The 22,405-nt window shown below is 36.7% G+C and overlaps 1 long non-coding RNA gene across 1 annotated transcript; it reads left to right on the plus strand.

Moving 5' to 3' along the window:
* The first annotated feature begins 9,442 nt into the window (after window positions 1-9,442).
* On the plus strand, window positions 9,443-19,537 carry LOC116713034 (uncharacterized). Its single transcript, XR_004337777.1, has 3 exons — window positions 9,443-9,542; window positions 10,002-10,004; window positions 19,527-19,537. It is a non-coding gene; the product is annotated as an uncharacterized LOC116713034 (long non-coding RNA).
* Window positions 19,538-22,405: the final 2,868 nt, after the last annotated feature.

Below are 22,405 nucleotides of genomic sequence, written 5' to 3' on the forward strand. Positions count from 1 at the left end.
GATGTTCACACTGGGAATTATAATTAAATCCAAAATGTTGCAAAATACTACACCCAAAAATGCAAACTGAAAATAATAATAAAAAAAAAAAAATCTGAGAAATAAATAAACAAACAAGCTCGATGGTTTCTACACTCAAATTTTAAATGAATCAAACATTCAGCACCTGCAAGTAATTTCAAAAACAATTTTGAGGAAAATGCCCATTTTGACTTGACTGCCATGGCAGCATATCAAAAATGCTTTTCAACTGTTCTAAAGAAGCATTAGACTCACATCGTAGTTTGCCAACAAGCATTTAGGCAAAGAACCAGCTCTTTGGTGAAATGAGCTGTGGAAAGATAAATCTAAAGATTTAGTGCCTGTGAAGACCAGCAACAACTTTATAGGAGAACAATTATGAACACAGACAAAGTTTCTCTTCTACTATTACGGTAACTTATTTAAAAAGTAAATAATTTATCTGCACACTAGAACATTGAGCTTTAAGTTAATCTTTCATGATCCTTGTTACATAGTTATCCATTGTTCCAGAAGACGAGTGATTATAATTCACAACAGAATAAAAATATTAATCTAAGCAGCAGCTGTTATTGTCCTACACGTTCTTCAATCCATTTTGCTTTGTCACATTTATGGATATTCTTTTTTTTTTTTTTTTTTTTCTTCTCCGAAGAGTTTTTGCGGCGCTAGTGGCTCGTATTTTTTTCCACAGTAGGCAGACAGGAAAGAGGGCGAGGAGAGGGGGGAAGACATGCGGTAAAGGTCGTCGGGACCGGGAGTCGAACCCGTGACGTCCGCGTCGAGGACTAGGGCCTCCAAACGTGGGGCGTGCTAACCCCCTGCGCCACCACAGCACGCCCCACATTTATGGGTATTCTGAAGGACAAACCATTATTTGGTAATGGTTATCTTGAATTTTCCAGTTGAAATGAAAGAAAAAAAAATGTTTGGGAAACTGTGATCTAATACGTTGGATCAGATTGTGGATGTAAGAGTTTCCTGTCAAAAGTCTCCTTATTTCTGTTGTTGTAGCTGTTGTTGTATAGTCTGTGATTTTTTTTCTAGTGAGTTTTAAAGACTTGTCTTATGCTGGCAATTTAGAAAACATTAACATACATACGCATAACTTAAAAAAATCAAGATTTTTTTCCACTTTCAACATGAGGTATGTAACAAAAGAGATACTGTACTGGCTGCTACATTTTCCTGACTGCTGTTTTGTGTCACCTGCTTTATCAGCATTGCTCAGACTGTGGTTTATCCCTTCCTTATGTAGGGAAACAGAATTTTATGTTTTAATTTTAAAGCAAAAAGCCAAAAATATGAATCTGCAGAAAACCTTTTTTTTTTTTTTTTTTTTTTGAGAGTTTACAGAAGACTTTAGTTGAGTGTCGTCATATCAGACATATTGTTAGAAACAAACTCACCGTCCAGCAGAACTCTTGGTAAAATAAAATATTGTCCAAAAAATGGACATTGGGTTATATGATGTCAAACCAAATGTTTCCTATTTAATCAGTTAGAATTACCAAAAGGAAATTTTGTTTAAAGTACAGTCACAGCATTGCCTCCATTTAACTCATGTTGTGAATTAAGTTGGGAAAGAGAAAACATCCACATCTTGACTCTGAAATTATTTAAAGACATAGCAATCTTATAGAGTTGAATTAATTGTCTAATTCTGGCTTTCAGCAAATAGAAATAGCTTTACTAATCCCAACGGACCTAAAACAACAAAAAAATTCTTTGTTTTAATGTCACTGACTGAGAAAAAAGGTGAATTATCTTTATGTTTAGTATATTTAATTCAATTCAGTTAAAAAAAAAACTTTATTGGTCCCCAAAGAGCATTTCAAATATTTAGAGGAACAGCTCAAACATATCCTCATTAGCCTTATCATAATTGACACCAAATGACAAAACATTACAACAACGGAGAGCAAATAATATTATGCAAGGGATAAAACAGTGATTAGTGAAAGCTGCAATGGGAATAAAAGAAATTGGTGGTTAAAAGAACTGAAATAACCTTATTCAGTGTTTTGGGCTGGAAAACATGAAAAATCAAGGCCTGACACTCAAGGCCTCTGCGGGAATCTGAGATCATGATCAAGGAAGTTACGGGCCAAGGAAACAGAATGAGAGCCAAGAGAGGTCAAAATAGCTCAGCAGAGGAAGTGGCACACTCAGTCTCAAACTCACACACATACAGTTCAGAACCGATTAACAGAACATTTCTCTCAACCCTCACTGTTTTTCTGAGGTTTCTATCCGAAGAGTTGTGGATGGATCCAGTTGTGCAGAGTCTAATCATTTCCATATGCCCTCTAATGATTTTCCCTTTCTCCCACTTCGGAGAAGTTTTACAGAATAAGCACCACGAGCCGGGCATGTTAATGAACATGAGATAAACAAGCAGCCAGCAAACTGCGGGTCGTTATTATGAATTATTAGGCAGAATTTATGCAGTCTTGTTTTTAAAAGCATTTAACCTTGAGGCTGTCCATTCAAGCTCACAGTTCCTCAGCACACAGATGCACACATGCACAATTTGTTCAAAGGGTGATGCTCCTGACAGCTTATCAGGGCAGGAATTCATGGGTCCTTGGACATCTGAAATGCATCACAGAGATATGGCATTAGGAGAGTTAACCCTTCCCAAGCTGCTTTTTAGCTCCCAATCAGTACAATACTCTTTCATGTTTCCATCTCTGCAAGTTTTTTATTTATTTTTTTATTTTTTTATCAAGCTCACTTACACATATGAGACTTACTGAATCAATAACAGTCCTCCTCAGACGAGGCTGCAATTCTGTAGTTTGATCAACAGGTGTCAGAGCACAAACCTCTTTTGCATGAGGGGCTGGGGATTCCAGTGGAGTAAATCCACTTGGTCTTTGATCACTGCTTCATTCTGATCTGGTGCTGAGGAATAATCAGCGATGTGAAAATGGGACACAGACCTGGTTGCAGTCTCAGAGGAGGCTCTAATGACAAAGTCTAGAGTCCTACAGATGTCTTTTTATTTATTTATTTTTGCTTGTTTGATCTGTGAGTGTGTGTGTGGAGCTCAGTGGTACTAATAAAAAGCAGGAAATAGTTGATGTAATGTTTGGTTATTTTATAGCAACGTCTGGTGAAACAAATGCCCCCTTATTTCCACAGTCCGATCACATTTTATTGTAATAGCTCAGTCTGGCCAAGGGGAGCTTTGATTAGAGAATCCGTCTAAAACGGTGCTATAACACCTCAATATTGGCTTTCTAATCAGACAGATCCTGAATTAAGAGGGAGGTGGATTTAGTTGGCTAACTGGTATTGTTTTGCCACAGAGATCCATAAAATATTGATAAATGAGCTCTGTATGGTGCTAGTTCACTCTCTGATGCAAATACATCTACACAAACATAATCAGTATTTCATTTTCACCTCAAACTAAGTTCTCAGTCAGAAATAGTGTGTCCAGTCTTCCCTCTGATGAAAGGTGCTCCAAACAAGCAACCTGTTCTTAAGAGATTCTGTCGTTATTTAAATCTTCCTGTTCCAGCTGTCTCCATGCTGCCTGCAGCACAGTAGTTAAAATAGTTCTAGTACTGACAGAAGCACTTACAGCTTCTTCCCATCATGCAATTGCAGCAGGTTTTCTTTTTTTTTTTTTTTGGTCTCTTCCAACATCAAAGCATCCTTTTCACAGTGCCAGCTGGACTGCAGCAGAAGTAGTGGAATTGACAGTGTGTATGTGGTTGTGTGTGTGTGCGTGAGTATGATAGTGGGAGGCTTGGAAGGTGGCTCAGCCCTTTGCATTTTTGTAAAGATAAGCACATCTTAACTCATCTCTTTTCTCCTGGACAGTCTGACTTTTATCCAGTGAAAGGTGTGTGTTGGTCGCTGTTCATTTAAGGACAGGCGTTTCTGCAACGTAACAGCTCTGTAGACCAAAGCGCTTGAATCTGGAAAACACTGATTAGTTATTTTTGATGGGAAATCCAGACAGACATTTACATATGGTGGCCATATGAGGAGGAAATAAATTGTGAATGTTCCCCCAAAATGGGACTCCCCACAGGTTACAGAACAACCTCATGTTTTTGCCTATATTGATTCGATTTAGGAAAAGTTTTGGTAAAAGCTGTATGTGTTGGAGAAATTAACAATATCCATTTGATGCAAAGCAAAGATCTTAATTTGTTAGTCAAATGGCTGCTGAAATATTTAGTCGACCCAAGAAGAGTAGTTGACAAACAATTTGAAGCCAGATCTACTGGATTCAGCCAGAAAAAAAAATCAAGGAGCTACATACTAGTCTTACTTATGATGTGTAGCATAGATAATCATATTTTAGAAATTGTGTTTTTTTTTATTTTCCACCTGAGTGTCTTTTTGTCTATCTACATCTGTATCTTCTTGGTTTTAATTCTGTGAAGAAATCAGGTTCACAATGTGTTTCACTTCAGACTCATTACTCATAGCAATTACAATACTTTGATTGGAACTATTTATCCTCTGCTTAGTTTGGTTGAATATCAATACAAAAGTTTTTCTCTAATACAAAGTCACAATTACCTTCCTAAAAGAGATGCTGTGCCTCTCTGTGTGTAAACAACATATTGGTGTTTGTAGAGGACAGCTTGTGGTATAAATATCAATATGTAAAAACAGCTTGAGCTCCTGCTACCAAGCAAATAAACTACTTAAAAATGCATAATTTGAAAGAATTCAATGTTAATCAAATGAGTCCCATATAAAAAAAATTATAATAGGAAAATGAATAACTCACAAGTCTGAGCAGAAAAGTCACTAAATACATTTAATCACATGCTATGCTTATAAAATGTCATGAAATTTTATAAGCAAAATTCCTTACATGTTAAACATGTAAGAAATTTTTCCACATAGGGACCTTGTTTTGAAACCACATTAATGGTATAAAGTATGAAACACATGTCACACATGTGAAATAGCTAGAATAAGTTTTGTTTCCATGTGAAAACCAATGATGCCCATTTCAAGTTATATTCAAACTGAACTCTTACGGCCCTTCTCTGGTTTCAGCGACAAACAACTGAGTGAATTTTTCTGAAACACTTCAATTTTTGGGTGGGAAAATTGGAATAAATTTCATAACCTGGTGATACAACCACTCAAATTACAACTCCAATGAACTACAGCATCCATGTGTCAAACGTTTGCACACATTCGTTTCATATGTAGTTATATTGTTTCATCGTTTCCCACCTGTTTTGCATTTGTGGAAATCATGAGTTTAAAACCCATGTGGGAGAATCTGTATGTAAAAAGTCTTTTACGCATGGAAATGTTCCCAACTGTAATTCACCTCTCAGAAACCATAGTTTTTCCACAAGATACGCATTTTACTCTAATTTTTAAAGTCGTGCTTTTTATCATAATTACATACAATTCAACCTTGGTTTTTGAAAAGCTGCTGTTCAGTGTCAGTGGACCAATATCTTGTTACTTTCATGGTTTTTCTTGATCCATCTGTGAGAGCATTTCAGTAAAGTTTAATTATTTTGCAGAAAGTTCTGGTGGAATACATTTACCCAATCCAGTGATGAGAGAACCTTTGTCAAACAATCTGTGTGTAAAGAGAAACATAACTTCTAAATATTGTTTATGTTAATTGCGCAGACTCTGCAATTTGCACTAAATGTGTTTGATGAGATAATTTGTATCAATTTGCAATCAGTGATGATTAAAAAACAATTTTGTTTGAATGCCTTAAAACTTATATGAAGGGACAAAGACAGTCTGAGTGGGGGCTGTTTGTCCTTTATGGACAACAAACCACATCGTTAGACCTGTCAGTTGCATTTCATTTATTTTTCGAAGATGGTCAGAGATTTTGCAGTTTTGTTTTCCCCAGTGTATGCCCTCCTTTCTTAATAAGCATGTAAATAAAATGTTGTATCAATTAGTATGTGAAGCTCTTTTTTTAACTCTTAGAGAAACCCAAAGACAGACAAATTACATCTGTTGTTTGAGAGTGAAATTTCAAATTGGGTACAAAACCCAACCAACCAAATTCAATTCTTTAGTTTTTTCATCTAATCCAACACCAAATACCACTGGATGCAATTTTGAATGAAATTGCCGTAATTAGTTTTAGTTTTAATTGAAATAAACTGGAATTATCAACTGAAAAAAGCAGCTTGTTCTTGCCTTCAACTCATTAATCATTATATGTGGATTTCTGCCTGACATTTTTCTTTGTAATTCTTTTGGGCCTTTTTTAAAGCAATGGTCTAAAAATAAAGAGAGAGAACAATTTTCTTCACCTAAATAGACCAAATACAAAAAAAAAAAAGACTTGGCATAGCAACATGAGTGAATAAAGGTATGAAGTCAAGCCATGCACAGCATGAGCCTCAGCACTCACTGCATTCTGTTATAGGCGCACAAAAATTAAATCAGTTTGGTGAGCTGGTACAAAAAACAATAATCCAGCAATGCCAGTCTTTGTTTATCTTTTTAATCTTCTGAAATATTAACTATAAAATCTAGAAGATTTGCACTAGTAGAGAGGAAAACAGTTGTAAAACCTGTGTGAAAAAGTAGAGGACACATTTGAAACAGGGTTACAGTGTAGAGGAACGTCCAAAGCTGTCAACGTTTCAGGACAATGGCAGCATAAATTCTGGAGGAGCTGCAGAGTTTCAAGACTCAGGTGGAATAATAATATACAAAAATGACAACTTTTAATTGTGCACCCTTCAGATCCAGCTTTATGAAAGAGATGCTTTCAAAAGAAAGCTCTTGTTGAAAGAAATCCATGAGAACCCATTTTTACACAGTAAAAATATGGTTAAACACGGTTACACATGTCCAAACTTACAAAGCTGCTACTCTGCAACTTCTGGATGCATCTCTTTCCCAGCACAGATCAAATGAGTACCTACCAGACCTCTGAAGAGATGCACAACGAAGGAACGGATGAGGGAATTCACCCATTTGATTCAGGAGTGGTAGACTATGAATTCATCTGAAAATAGTAATTTGGTAACTCTGGATGAATAGACGTGGGGACCAAGTGGAGGAAGATACTCTGGTCAGATAAAACCAAACTGGCAAAATAATAACACTACATACCATCCACATGTACATTTGCTGTATGTTTTTGTGTTTTTCTGTTCTCACAACCTGATTTCAGCAGCCAATGAACTGCTTTTCATTTAATAAACTTAAATTGAGGCCAAGGAAGCAACTGACAGAGTTTTCACTCTGTAAATGTCACTATTCTTTACATTTTGTAGCTTATGTGAGAGACTTTGTTTTTCACATGTAAAAAGTGCTATATGGATACATTGTACTTGTTTATTTACTTTGAAGGGATCAGTCACAGGCCAGACTAAAGTCTCAAGTAATAAAATGTAAGTTCACATTTGTTCTCCATCCATTTTGCTTAATCTTGAGTAATGAAGGAAAATCTTTCTTCTCCCGATGTACAAAGTCTTTAGTCACATTTCTCAAAAGCGCTGTGATTTCTGTGAAATACAACTCTGTGAAGCATTGACTCAGTCACTGGCTAAATAAAATGATACTAGGAAATACAGTATGTCTCATTGTAGTTCACAAGCACATACACACAGAAGCACACACACATTTATCCTTTTGTCTAGAAATGTATATGTAATTTAGAAGAACATCCAGGATGTTTGCCTGCCTGGCTGTGTTGTCTGTAACAGATTTGCGGCTGCGGGATGTTAAAATGGCTGCAACCCCATGGCCAGTCCTGCTGGTGGTCAGCTATAGTTAAATGACCTGGGCAGCAATCAAGCAGCTGCACAAGGCAATATACGTAGTGAATGAAGGGCTGGCAGTCTCCTGTTTCAAAGTCAGCTGCTTTGCAGTAATCCATTCAGTAAATTTAGCTCCCTCCTAATTAAGCTGAAAAGGGGAAGTATGAGGGTCATTAAGCACTTATTTATTTGGGAAACCACTGGCACCGAACGACAATTGTATTCTTTTCATTGGGTCATATAATTGGTCTGAACAAAAATAAGCGAAGCACCCCGCAGAGTGATGGCCGGGGACATTTTGGGTTTCTGTAAATTATGCTAACTCTGTGGCACACAAACTTTGATCATTACCTTCTCAGCGGGGGAACGGCTCGGATGAATACCTGCGTTGACCTCAAAACCGACAAAGCCAATTTGGAAGCCACTGCCAAAGTCAAGTCACACCAGAAAGCTTTATTGGTGAAAATGAACGAGGATGGCTGTGGCTGCCCTGTGAGGAGTGGTGGTACCAAGTGCGAATAAATAACAAACAAGAAAGATGAGGAGAGGATTCAATTTGGGGAGAAGTGCATCAAACAGGTAGAGTGGCCCTTGTGCTTGTCAGAGATTGGAGGAAGGGAGCATTAATCATGGCACAAAACCTACATCTCTCGGTTCACAGCTTTAGCAGTTTTGAACATTCTGCATCCTGAAATATAGTCAGTGTCATAGGAAAGGTCAATGACTTTGTTAGGAGGCCTGCGAGAAGACTCAGCTGCTGCATGCTATTTACTGGATCGAGTACAGCTACAGGATACCTTGTATAATAAACAGTGGCTTTTGTCTGTTTGGAGAAATTAATTAACCAGACCTCGGATTTTAACATTTACATGTAATTTGAAATATGGCTTTTAAATTCAATTGCATTGCTGTGCTTTTTTTGGTTGTGCTAAAATCTGCCATTTTTGTCTTCACACCTTATTGAGATGTGCGAAGGGAGCATCCTGCTGCCTCTGGCTTCAATTAAAACAGATCAGTTGTTGAAATATTCAGTGAAGTTTACAGGTATTCACAGAGAGGTGCTTTGTGTTCATCCAAAACCCCAAAGAGCTGTCATCGTTGCTCTGAGCAGTTCTATGGATGTTATTTTTCTAAATAAATGTTAGAACTGCAACTGTAGGATTTACATTGAGATTTAAATCCCAGACCTTTTCCTGAAAGTCATGAGGGCTAACAGCTGGATCACTATATGTTTAATGTTGCTTATCTATAATCTGAACAGAATGTCATGTATTTAGTTCAACATCCCTCCGCTTCTCAGTTAAGCAACCATTTGTGTTGCTCTGTTATGTATTATACAAATTTAAACAGAATGAGGTTCATAGTAATTAGGAATGAAACAATTAATTGGATTAATCATGATAAATCAATCATGAAATAATTGTTACCTAATTTAGTAATCAGTTAATCACTAACTGGAGTATAAAAGGCCATTTGCTGAAAGAACAACACAGTTAGGCCAAAATTGTACAAAAAAATCTGTACATTTTGCAATTAAGAAAAAAGCTTATTTGTCCGTATCTATGTTTTACCGAGACCTCCTCAAGTGGCTTAGTTTTATCTTCTCTTGCTTCACATTCTGTTAAACAAATCTCATTTTAATCCCCCCTTGAAATTATTAATTGGTTAATAAAAAAAATCAACAGAAAGGGCTGAGATTTTTACATGTTGATATTAGAAGTAGTTTTTAGCTGCAGATGCATTCTTTGCTACAAATGATCAAGGATTCACTAAAGGAATGCTGTTTTTGCATTGTAGGTAATAAAATGTTTATTTCACATTTTGAAAAGAAATCTGGTTATTAATTTATTTAAAATTTTAATGTATTTATAATCTTGTGTAAAATAAGCTTAAGTTGCTAAATAACAGATGTGCAGAATTTGACAGTTTTAAAATAATTGATCGCTAAAATAATCGTTAGTGGCAGCATTAGTGGTAATGTGACATAACATAAAAAATAGACATATTTTTCTGCCCGATAAACCATGCTGGAAAGTCAGCAAATTTTATTTTCCTTTAAATTTATGATCAGAAGGAAAACATATTGAAATGTTGGTATAAAACAATGTGAAATGTCACAGCAGCACTCTCGATGCCTGAAAACATGCTGGTGCAATATGTCACCACCCGACTTTCTTTTGTGGTGATGGTTGAGTGATCACCGAGATCACTGTATAATCAAGCATAACAGGAAACTGACAGCTTGTGCGGGACAATGTGCCGCATCATCAGTATTAAACATGAGGAACTAACAGCAGTCACTTGTCTATGGAGTGCAAAATTGCTGCTATCAATCCTGATTGGGGCGAAGCATAGAGACAAGAGGGGTGTCAGCACTGCTGATATTTAAGAGGGTCAAGTTCCATTGATCGTAGGTTTCCTCAGAGACACTGACCTGTCATCAATAAGACGGATTAAGCTCTCAGAGCCAGCACATGTTTCTTCGCTGTCCATCATATTTTTACAACCTGTCGACAGTGTCCGAGTTGTGATTCAGTTTCCCAGGAGTTTTTATAGCTTTACTACCGCTGTGGCAGAAATTGCTGACTGAAAGAGAACATAAAGTTCTCTGGAAGAACGAACTTGTGTTTTTGTTTTGTTATCTAAAGCGCACATTTCACTGTTAGATTTATAGAACAACAAACTTATTGAGGAGGAAAAGTGATTGGAACTTTACTAGCAGCGATTAGCAATTTCCTTTACATTGCCATGCAAAAATATTCACATTCATTTTTACTTTTTTTATTTTGCCTACCTGCAAAACAGCATGTGTGACAGAGCGCTAACACTGTACATCAGGACACCATTCCGTCTGTGAAACATGGTGTTGGCAAAACAATGCTGTGGAGATGCTTTTCTTCAGGAAGGAATAGGGAATCTTATCAGAATCGATGGAAGATGGAAGAAGCTAAATTAAGGGCAATTCTGGAAGAAAACACGTAAGCGATGACAAAATACTTAAGAATGTTGGAGAAATTTGACCAGAATTGAAAATTGATGTTCACAGATGATCTCCATCCAGTCTGATTGATCCTCAGCTATATTTTGCGAGACTGGGTGAAAATTTTGTCTCCAGGCAAGACAATTTATTTTACTGTAGCACCAGTCATACACAAGGCAATCCAAATGCTTTGCAAAACATCAAAGGGAAGACAGAAAGAAAATTACAAAGCATAGGCATAAAAGCATTTCATAAAAGATACAAGTTTTGAAAAAATACAGACAATAAAGGCATAAAAGAAACAAATGTTTGAAACTGTTCATTCATTGGTCAGATTCTTTGTTCAAAAGCTGCTGTAAATGTTCAGTCGTGATTTAAACAATTTCCACTCATCTCTGTTTTTTCAGAAAGTTTGTTTGAGACGAGGAGCATGCAAATTAAATGCTGCCTCACTTTGTTGGTCCAAGTAAGTCTGAGTAAGTCGAAAGTAGTTCTGTAAGTACTGATCTAGGGCATCTTAAAACAGATGGACAACACTGTGATAATTTTGAGATTTATTTGCAAGATTTCAGTCAGGAGGCTCAAATAACTACCTACCATTTAGCTATGAAAAGTATCTTTTGTAAGAATGAGGTTGGTATTTTTAGGAGGAAAACATGAAAATGATCTGTGGTCAATAAGTTATCTTTGGATTTGCATAAATAAGACAGGACCCAGTTTACAGTGGATATTAGATGTGTTTTATTCAGTAATTTGTCTTTACTTTTTACTTTTTTATTTTTGTTTTAATGTTATTTAGTCTCAAGGGATTTTTGCAGCTTTTTGGTCCTCTTAAAAAAAACCGTACCATGCATGAATAATTGTCTTGAATTAGCTAATGTTCTGGAGGTTCTTTCCAAGCAAGCCCTTCTGTAATTCAAACCTAATGGAGTTATAGTAGAGAACTGAATAATTTCAAGATCATTGAATACTAGTTAATGTTAAACAAAAACAGAGCAGAATGAACCTGATTCCATTGTAAAAACAAAAGTCAAATGGGGGGAAAAATCTTCCCATCCTCCAAAAAACAGTCTCTCCATTTACAGTTTGTACTATAGAATAATTAAACGAGTATAAGCTAATGGAAAGAGCCAACTCAAGTCTGACAAATAATGACACAACATAGTTCATGTCAAGACTGAGAGCTCCAGCATTGAGTCAGCAGTCAGACTAATGAGGATACGATTGGTGTTGTTTGTGATCATAAAGTTTCACAGTTAAAAAAAACATGTTTTTTCCAGCAGTTTTTACTTCCTTTAAGTCCCCTGTTATCAGTTTGTTTTATAAAATCAATACTGAAAGTTTAGGAGGATAAAGAAGAACAGATACAACTACATTTCTGTTTGCCTTCATAAATATGTACTAGTTATGTGTAAAACAGTGAGTCACATATCCACTGTATAGCTTGATAATAGGCTCTTCTTGGCATGTAATGTTATAAGAAATATGAATCACAATGCAAACAGAAGCTTGGAATTAACATTTTAAGAGAGATAAGTAAAATTATCTCTCTTAAAAGCACTTGATTTTCCTCAAACCTTTTATTTTGGCTCCAACTTTATTAAATCAATCATGATATTGTAGTATTTGGAGAGTGTGGGCACTTTGCAAATATTCTGTTGTTTTGTTAATATTAAACTTTAAAATATTTTTGCTAATCATATCAGTTTAAATTACTTCTCCAACACTTTAATGTTAGTATTTAAATTTCTTAATTTGAAACAGATGGATTGGAGTTTTTCCTTTTCATTTACAGATTAGAAATTTCTTTCCTCTGACAACTGTTTTCTAATGCATGAAAAGAGCCATGCTGTGGAGAGGCAGAAATCGCTGCAGACAAAACCACTGAGCACTTGGAATTCGATGCGTGAAGTCAATACATAGCTGCTCTTTTTTTTCTTTTATGATACACTAGCTTACGCCCAGACTGAATGAAACTATGACAGCTCTGGGGACTTCTCTCAGTCTTCTGTGACTCTTCTCTTTCATCTCCAAATATGTACAGATTGTGGATCCATTACAATATGAGTCTCCCAGAGTGCATCTGTCTTATCTGTAATAAAACACATTAAGTCTTGCTAGAGATGTTTGCTCCAGATAGTTTATTTTTAGCAGATGTGTTTTTAGAAGTGCACATTGATAATTAGACTCCCTTAAGTAATTACCTGTATGTGATACAGTTATTTATCACTCTGTTTCTGATCATGCAATCATTGTATGTTGTTTCATTCATTCAATTTTATACAGATATAAATTATATAGACACATGACTACATTGTTGGATTTACCTTTTCATTTACAAAAAAAAAATAAATAACTTGCATTTCAATATTTACATTGCTTTATGATGATAAATTAGGGTTCAGATATTTTCTACATTACAATAATGAGAGTGATTTAAATGTATTTGCTACTCGCACCAAGCTTGGATTCTCTTGTGAATGCATATCCTGTTGTTCCCATCGTGACCAGCAGATGTCAGAAGTGTTTCTAAAAAAAAAATGTCAGTCCCTCAAACCCATCACGTCACAAATTTGTCATCAGACACTTGCACAGTTTACATGTTATGTACATTTTTTTTGTGTGATGCATCTAATATTGTTCATATTTCTAAGCCTGCTATGTAATAGCAGAGTCTTTCCTTCACTGTCTTTGTCTGGTGGACATTTGGATATTAGATGCAGAACAAAGAGACTGCAAATACATGCTGTACCCCAGCTGTGGAGCTGGAAAAGAAGCAGATGCGGTAAATAAATCTTTAATGGAGGAATACTGCAGATTGACCAGCCACAGAAGAGGATGATGTTTGAGAAGGAAAGCAGGCAGACTCCAGCAGAGAGAGTGAGAGAGAGAGAGGGAGAGAAAGAGAGGGGGGGGGGGGGGGGGACGGCAAGCAGGCGGACACATAAATAGACTGACAATCAGGCGAGGCTGGAGAAGGCAAATAAACTCGAGTACCTGTACTGTATGGGTAATGACACAGTTTTAGAGATGAAAGCAGAAACAATGCAAATAGCCCTCACTCTAGGCTGTTACCATGACAACCAACTACCTGAACTTGGAGGTAAATCCCCGGAGAGGTCTGCTGCAGTGAGAGGCAGGACAACAGAGGTTGTGTGTGTCCCCATTTTGTAGTTTGCCAAGTCCTTGATGTATCTCTTCACAAGCTGTCCCAGAGTTGTGCAATGGCAGCTTCACGGAGGAAACTCATTCTAAGACCAACAAAAAAAGGGAAAAAGTGCTCAGGAAACCAGCAGCTGAAAGGGATTCAAATCAAAGTTAATTGGGGGTTTTTCCTCCAAAAGGTGTTTATTTAGTGAAACACTTTTCTTTCTTCCTCCATGTTTTCAGCAACGTGAGCTTTCCTCCCTCCATCCTTTGTCTTGAATGATGGATTCTCTTTGTTATGGCTGAGCTGGAATCGTCCTGACCCAGGATGTGATAAGCTATCTACTTTGAACCTCAGTCTGCCTGGTTTGGAAGGCAGTCTGATGTTGTGGGTGGTGGCGAACGCTGCAGAAATTCTCACTTCCAGGGAACCGGTTTGCCACTGCTGATACAGTTAGACTTTGTGCCTCTTTCAGAAGATAGACAGAGTCGGTACAGCTGTTGGTGTTGATAGAGGAAGTTTGCTCTGAAAGGGTCTTTTTGTTTTTCCAAAGGCAGAAAATACACATTATCATTTCTTTCTCTTTTTCCTGAGCCGATCCAAGGCTGCATGGGGCCTAAAACATAATTTAACTTCGGGAGCTTCCAACTCCCATCGATTACCAAGATATTTATATTTATACATGTAGGGAAAACCTTAAAAATTTTATTTACTTTAGGTGCTGAAGGAAGATTATCTTAATTGATGTCATACATAATTTCTAAGAGTACAGAGAGTACCTTAGTTCACATCTGTTGTACGCCCAGCCCAGAAAGAAGACATAATACCTTACCAGGATGACAAGTATGAAAATGATATCTAAGATTTTATGCGTTCCCTGTCTTTGGGTTGCATCTGTGATGATGCATCTCAGATGTTATGCATGACACACGATCAAAACATGCAGCATTTCTTTTAGCTGAATATAATTTTCATCAGAATGTGTAAACATTGTTTATGTTTTTAAACAGTGTCTTAAACAGTGTTTAAAAAATATATAATTTTCCTCAGAAGGTTTAAACAGTGCAACATAGTTCAACAATCAGAAGTTGCACTATGATGGTCAAATATTTTTAACTAAACAAGATAAAAGGTGGACAAAATTTACTTTTAAAAGTGTCCCACATTGGAAGTTTAATGCCACATTTCAACACCCTACCAAGAAACAAATGAATACTCAGAAATATTATGAATGGTGCATTATTTCACTTCAATTATCTGTCAGTTTCAGGAGGAGTGATTTACAATTATTCATTCTGCACTTGCATTACAGCAGTCAATCTCTTCTTATAACTACTGAACATGTGTTTCCATGTTTCCACTGGTATTTTCAATCATTTATTAAGCTGAAAAGCCTCTTTGCTGTTGTCATAATCTTTAGCTCCCTCCACAGATCAGAGTCAAATAAGGACTCTGTCTGGACCACTCCAAAGCATGGATATTCCTTCAAGTCAAAATCAAAAATTACTTTAAACCTAAATATTTCAGTGGTAGGAAAGACACTCCCAGACACACTTGTCATGGTAAGTCAGAGCCATCTGCCCCATTTACCGAGATCCACGTGCAACCTGCAAGATGGTCTCCTTGCTGCCTCTTGCAGATGTTTCTCTTGATCCATATACATATTGCATGTAGGGCTTTGAATGTGACTCCTGTTAACCTAAAATTGCAGTAGCTTAAGGCAGAAGATCCAACTATATGAAGTAAAACCTTGTTGATGGTTGAGAGAAGTCCCTCACATTGATGACACTGCTGATCAGAACCATCAGAGTACTGGATGACAGCAGGATCAGAAACCCAAACGTGTCACATTCTGAGGATAATTTAGACAACACATCCACCATAAGCTTTTATGCCTTCTATTAAAGAGTCTTGGTGAAATATTCACAGTAATTTAGGTGAAAAATTTATTGTCATATCTAATGTTTTTGTTTAATGAACATGACGATAAAACATACTGTAGCTGCCCTTTGATTGCCAGGAAGATGCCATACTCCTTTTTGAAGAGTTTAGACGGATCAGATGAGAAAGCATATCACACTGCAGTAAATGGAGGGCAAAGAAGCAAAAGGTGGCAAGGAATAAATATAGTCCTTCAACAGACAGACATTTGCACTATTTTACCTCCCCGCCAAGGCACTCTGTACATCAGATTTATTTCTTAGTAGGTTTTTACTGCTTTATGTCGGCAGAGCTATTATGTGTATTTTACTTGCTCAATGGCAGCTGGTTTCAAAATAGGAATTATATACGTCTGTAAAGTATCTACATATGGCAATATATTTGAGGATAAATCCACAAAACTTATCTATCTTCACTTTCAGCTCACGTAAGGCAAGAACGTCTGCAGTGGCTTTGGCAGAAGCAGCGGGGTTTGCTCTGTTCCTGAAGTACAGGAGCAGCTGTTCCACGTAGTTTCTCAGTGCGACCATGCAAAGCACCTCCACAGATGCACGCTTACATGGTAAAGCCGGCCAATGTGAAGCACAGTGGACACTTGGCCCACAGCATTTCCTCTGATAGCCATTTTACAAATCTGGTAGTGTTTTTGTTGACAATATTTTCTTTAAAATCTGCAGGAGAGAGAGAAGTGCAGAGAATGTTAGGAATATTATTACACTCCCCTGTCAATCTATTAAGACAATGTGTCTAAAACGTCATATAAAAACTACGCCTTCCGTTACTGTCAGAACATTTTCCACTAGAACTACAGCAGAAATTAAACTTTTCTGTTCATGTTTTGTCACAAAAAGAAAAGAATCTGTTCATTCTTGGTACATTACAAAGTAAAAATTTCAAAATACCAATTTGGAAAAATGACGTTCCCTGCAGTCAAAATAATAAAACAAAGGCAGGTTTCTCACTAGTCTAGATCACAAAATTCAACATGGCTGCCATAGCTGACAGTTTATGCCTCGCAGATTGTTCTTATATATTGCTTTTATGACCATTTTTTGTAGTTTGAAAACCATTGCTTAATGAGAAATATGGTATATGATCAAACTAAACTGGTTTTACACTGCCTGTTTTATATGTTTTTCACATATTATAAAGTTAACGACCGCGTTAACAGAGTTCCCTCCTCTCCTGCTCTCTCATTTATATAACCGCACAGTTAAAAACATATTATTATCATTATGAAACCACTATCAGTACATGGAAGAATCACCCAGGTTCTGTCTTGCAGGCAATCTCATGTAAAAACAGAATTTGTATTTCAGACAAGGCAATTAATTTCCAGGCTGCACCTATCATTATGAAGTTAAATTTTAATTACTCATTTCAGGGCAGTTACAGCAGAAGCCCCGGCACAGCAGAGATAATGTGACTTTTCGTTCATCTGCAGGGGGAGAGGGTGAAGGATTTAAACAGCAGCCGTGGTAGCGAGTGCAGCCGATTTTTGTGACAATCAGACTATAATTATGTGCGGGGACGCAGCCAACCGCAACACGGCCCAGTGTCATTAACTTGCTGCCCACCGCAGTCTGAAAGAGGCTGGGGAGAGGATGGGGGGTTGTCATTATTTTCTATTATTATGAAAGGAGCTGAAATCCATGAGAGCAAGAAAACAACAAAAAAAAAGAAATATATTTATTTTTTTTTGTAATGGAGCTTGATGCCACCAGCTTATTTAGCTGACATTAAGCAGTTAAACCTTGCTGTTCTAAAAAGAGAGAGGTCAGAGGAAAATTATCGCTTGAAGAACAACGTGAAATTTCATTAGGATTCCTTAATACCCCCCTGACATTAATGATAAATCTTAAGCTGCTTGTTAATGTGGACTAAATAAGTGTCTATCTGCGGTAACAGAGCTACGTCTGTGAAAAGGAATGGGAATGAGTTCTGAGCTCTGTGTTCAACAAAAACATTTCGACTGCACACACAATGTGACAGAGATAGCTATCTGGAAACAAAATGCTGCAGAAATTAGTTCTGGCTCCGTTCTTACACGTTCCTTTGACTATCCTGCATCAAAAACAAACAGAAAGTGTTTCCCCAATCTTCCACTGACATGTGGTTTGGCCACTGTGTTCCAGGATTCAGCAGAGAATCCCTGTTGTACAGTATTCGAGACAGACATGTTGGAATTGTGGATGAATATTTCATGCCCTGATGGACTGGGATCAGGCCCGAGAAGCAGCTGGCAGTGGATAGATTCATACTATCACATTTATTCCAATGCCTTGATATGTCTCCCTGCCTTAAAATATCAATGTGGAGTGATCTGAGAATCTGTCGATGTTTCCTTAAAAGGAAAACCAGGAAATCGAGACTGGGAGAGGGACAGTGATTGTCTTACCAAAATGTGCTGAGACATATTTTATTCTAATGCTCGTTTTAGACATCAAGGGAAGTCGCACTCATACTATGAGTGGGATAGGAGTCTCTAAACCCTCTTCTGCACTCCAGAAGGGTTTTTTTCTCTCACTTGCTGGTCCAACAGAGAGGCATTGTAACAATGCCATCCAACAAACCAGACGACAGTGTTTCTGTAGTGTCTCCCTGGATAATTTCTTCTAATATTCACCAATCAAGCTGCTACACTGCAATCGAAGAAGAAGAAGTTATAAAGAAGGTTCCAAATTATTTACTTAATGAGCCTCGAAGGGATTTAAATTTTTATTGGCAAAGTTATAATCCTTACACACATGTGAAAGGAGGCTATTGAAACTTATAGGCACTTAAGGGACATCTGTTGTTCAACAGGCACTCACTTTTAATGTGAGGAGGGTATAGCAATATAATCATATGAAAATACTTTAATTAAATTAGCAAAGTGACACTTTAATAGATCATTTAGAAGAGACCGATGTTAAAGCAATTCTTTGCTTAAATTACTATTTTAAACTATTGATATTAGTATCTACTCTGCTATTCTCTACCATCAAAAGGGAACTTGAGAGGTCTGATTTTCTTTTGATTTTCTTAAGTATATTTTTATCTTTCAACACTGCAAATTATCAGTACACAAAAAAACTGCCACCTATAATCAACTCAAATCTTAGTTTTGTGGTGTTAGGAGAGAAGGCTGGTACTTTTAACCAAACACTGGCTCATTATTGGAACGTTATTACTCATTATTACATGTCAACCAATAAGTTACAGTTTGCTGAGAAGAAAAGACAAGAACAAGTCTCACTATTCCTGACAGAAACCCCATTTTTAAACGACCAGATTTTTCACTTCAGTTCACATTATCCCTTTACCTGTTAGTGCTTAATTTATGAAGGGTTTTATATGAGAGAAGGAGAATCTTAAATTTGATTCTGGATTTAACAGGGAGCCAATGAGGGGTAGCTAAAATAGGAGAAATATTAGTTTTTGTTTTCATTTTCATCAGAATACTTGCTGCAGCTTTTCGGATCAGCTGAAGGCTTTTGACTACATTTTCTGAACTTGCTGATTGCAAAGAATTACAGGAGTTCAGCCTTGAAGTAACAAATGCACAGCTTAGATTTTTAGCATAATTCCTGAACAAGATATTTCTAAATTTGGCAATATTGCACAGATGAAAGAAGGACATCCTAGAAACCTAGAAAAACTCTTTACACTACATTCAGGCCTTCACGCCCACACACACGCACGCCCGCTGATTTAGATAAGCTACTTCATTGTAGTCTGAGCTACTCAGCGCAGACAGAAGCTTACTTAGCTTTTTATTTACTTGCTCAATTTTTATATGAATTATTTAATAAAGTATGAAGAAAAAGTTGTATTAGCATATACGATAATCAGTTAATCTTAATTTCACACATAATAACCAACCCAATTTTGTTAATTAGGTCTAGTTTAACCATATAAAACTAACTTAACAGTATCTTCTCTGACATGGAGAAGTTCAAAGGGATGTTAGCCACAAAATTATCACACACAAAGCCAGTAATGCAGAGAGAGGGAAATGATTGGTGTCTACAACCTTCCCACTATTTACTGCTGTGTTAGACAAGGCCAGAAACAAGATAGTAAACAACAATGAGATCTAATGTCTGCACTTTACTCATCCGGGACATAGAAATACACTCTCGATACCACAGTACCTGGGAGGTGTATGAGCTGTTTCTGACTAAAAAAATATGAACTGCAGATTCTATTTAGATCGAAAAGTCTTTGACACTTGTTAAACGATAAAAAGATGAGGTGATAGAGCTCACAGCTACTTGAGCAATGTGAATTTAGAGAATCTCTTTCTCACACACTAGGACACACATAGTATGTCCTGCTATTTTTACAAGGACTTTGCAATGACTTCCATTCATTTTTCATTCATTTCTACAACCTAAACCAGACCTTAAACCTAACTTAAACAGAATTCACACTTTAGCCTAATCCATAATCCAAAAATGCTGTAAAATGTTGCCTGTTTTCAGACTCTGCTAACCTCCAGTCAATGCTTTTCTAGACAAAGTCATTGTCTTTGATGTCCGTTTCACTTCACTTTTGATTGAGATGTCTTTATGATGGCATCATATTCCTGTTTTTGTGTATTTACTTTAAACATTGATAATTTTGCAGAGAAGAGCCACGCATCTCATTCTTGAACTCAGCTCCACTTGATCCACATAACATTAGATGATAGGCAATTTTTCCATTGCACTTTTTCTTCTGCCTGAACAGCACAAAGATAGAAATGTTGACCTTCTCTGGCCCTTGAAAAACAACTAAATGTTTTATGTGGACCTCAGTAAATCTTTGATCCAGGTACCTCTACACAAGCTTTGCCCTAACTACATGCTTTTCTGAAAGACGGCAAATAGTTTCTGAAGCTCCTTTGATGGAGATGACAGCTTGAAGCCATAATAGGAAGGTTAGTTTTGGTCTGATTGCAGCTCTCCCTTTGAAATGAGGAATTGTGAAACACTTTGCACCACACCACAATGGAAGAGCTGGACACCAACTGCTACAATCTGAATGCAGGTTATTTTCCAGCTCATTAAGCATATTGATAAAAGTAAACAAATGGTAGAGTTTTAAGGAGGCACAGAATCGCATCCCGCTGAGCCCTTTTATTAAAAGTTTTTTGCAGTTGTTTGTGTTCATCAAGGACACTGATGCTTTATGAAGGCATACGATATAGAAACTAATTGTGTAAATGCCAATATAATACCTAAGAAATAAATAGGAAACTTGATATTCTAGAACTTGTTTATCGTATTTTTATGAATAGATTGCAAGTGTTATTTTACCCAACCGTATGCATGTACAATCTCTCCACATTATGATAGTTTGTCCTTGCCATGAGCTTAAAAAAAGACACCAAAATATGTAATTAACAAAAGGAATGGGCGTCAGGTGAGAAGATAAGGAAATGTGTGGAGGAGGTGAGGGATGTGGAGAAAAGCCGATACTGAGGTAGAAAAATGTTGGCAAAAATGCAGAATATGAGGAAGGAATTAATCACAAACTAAATTCATGACATTTTGTAGAATATCAGCATTCTTTATGGGATACTGAGTATCTGAAAATAGATTTTCTAATCGCTGGTTTTGTGAAATAGTGTTTTTGTTTTTAAGGTTGAAATTTGTGCAAGGAAATGCAATTGTGTGTTCTGCTTCGTTTTTTTCCCTGCTTCTGTTTCATTCCCTAAAAAAAGGTGTTAGATTTTTAGTTTATTGGCTGTTGTTCACAGTTTTACTCTGCAGTTGCAAAAAAAAAACAAAAAACAATTTTCAGATTACAGCTTTAACATTGCATCAGTATTTTATCTAAAATAAATGCTTTCCTCCAGTTTCCTTGAAAATCATTTAGTAGTAGTTTCAAATCTACACTGGTGGAAGATATAACCTCATTAGTTGCTATAATTTAGAGGTGAAGCAGGTTTTGAAATAAGTTAAAGATGATTAACATATCAAACTTAGAACAAGAACCTGGCTTTTATTAAGTGGAATAATTCAATGTGGTAGACAAATTGTCTTGTGAAACAGCCCACTGATGAGATGGTCAGAGTTATGCATTGTTGATGTTGTTGGACCAGTTTATTATTCTCTCTAGCGCCACTTGACTGTCATGTTACCCCAATTTTGTTTCTGATTGGGGGAGCAGTCCCTCATGTCGACTCCTCCCTTGGAAGTGCATGGTCTCCCTAAGATCCGAGGCTTACAAAGAAAAAACAAGAAGAAATGTTATAATACTGATTTAGATAGGACTGATGGGCCTGTCTTAATTTGGTTTTTGTTGATATCATTTGCTATGCTCTGTGCAAGACTCAATTTCTTACTCCAAGAAAATTCAATGTGTGCTCAGTGTCAGTTTTTTCTTTAAGAGTATTTTTCTTGTTTCAAATTCAACAAGACTCAAAAATTTAAATAACTTTTAAGGTGACATTTTCTCATGAGCCAGACTGAAAGACAGTTGGCCAAAACCGCAGCTGCAAAAGAGGTATTAGTGTGGAAACAACACACTTTTGGAAAAGTAAGGAAAAAAAGTACCTGGTTCTGAATCGCAGTAAAACCTGCAATTGTTATTTCTACCTGTCCTGAA

The sequence above is a fragment of the Xiphophorus hellerii genome, chromosome 22, assembly GCF_003331165.1.
Source record: "Xiphophorus hellerii strain 12219 chromosome 22, Xiphophorus_hellerii-4.1, whole genome shotgun sequence".
Classification (NCBI taxonomy): Eukaryota; Metazoa; Chordata; class Actinopteri; order Cyprinodontiformes; family Poeciliidae; genus Xiphophorus; species Xiphophorus hellerii.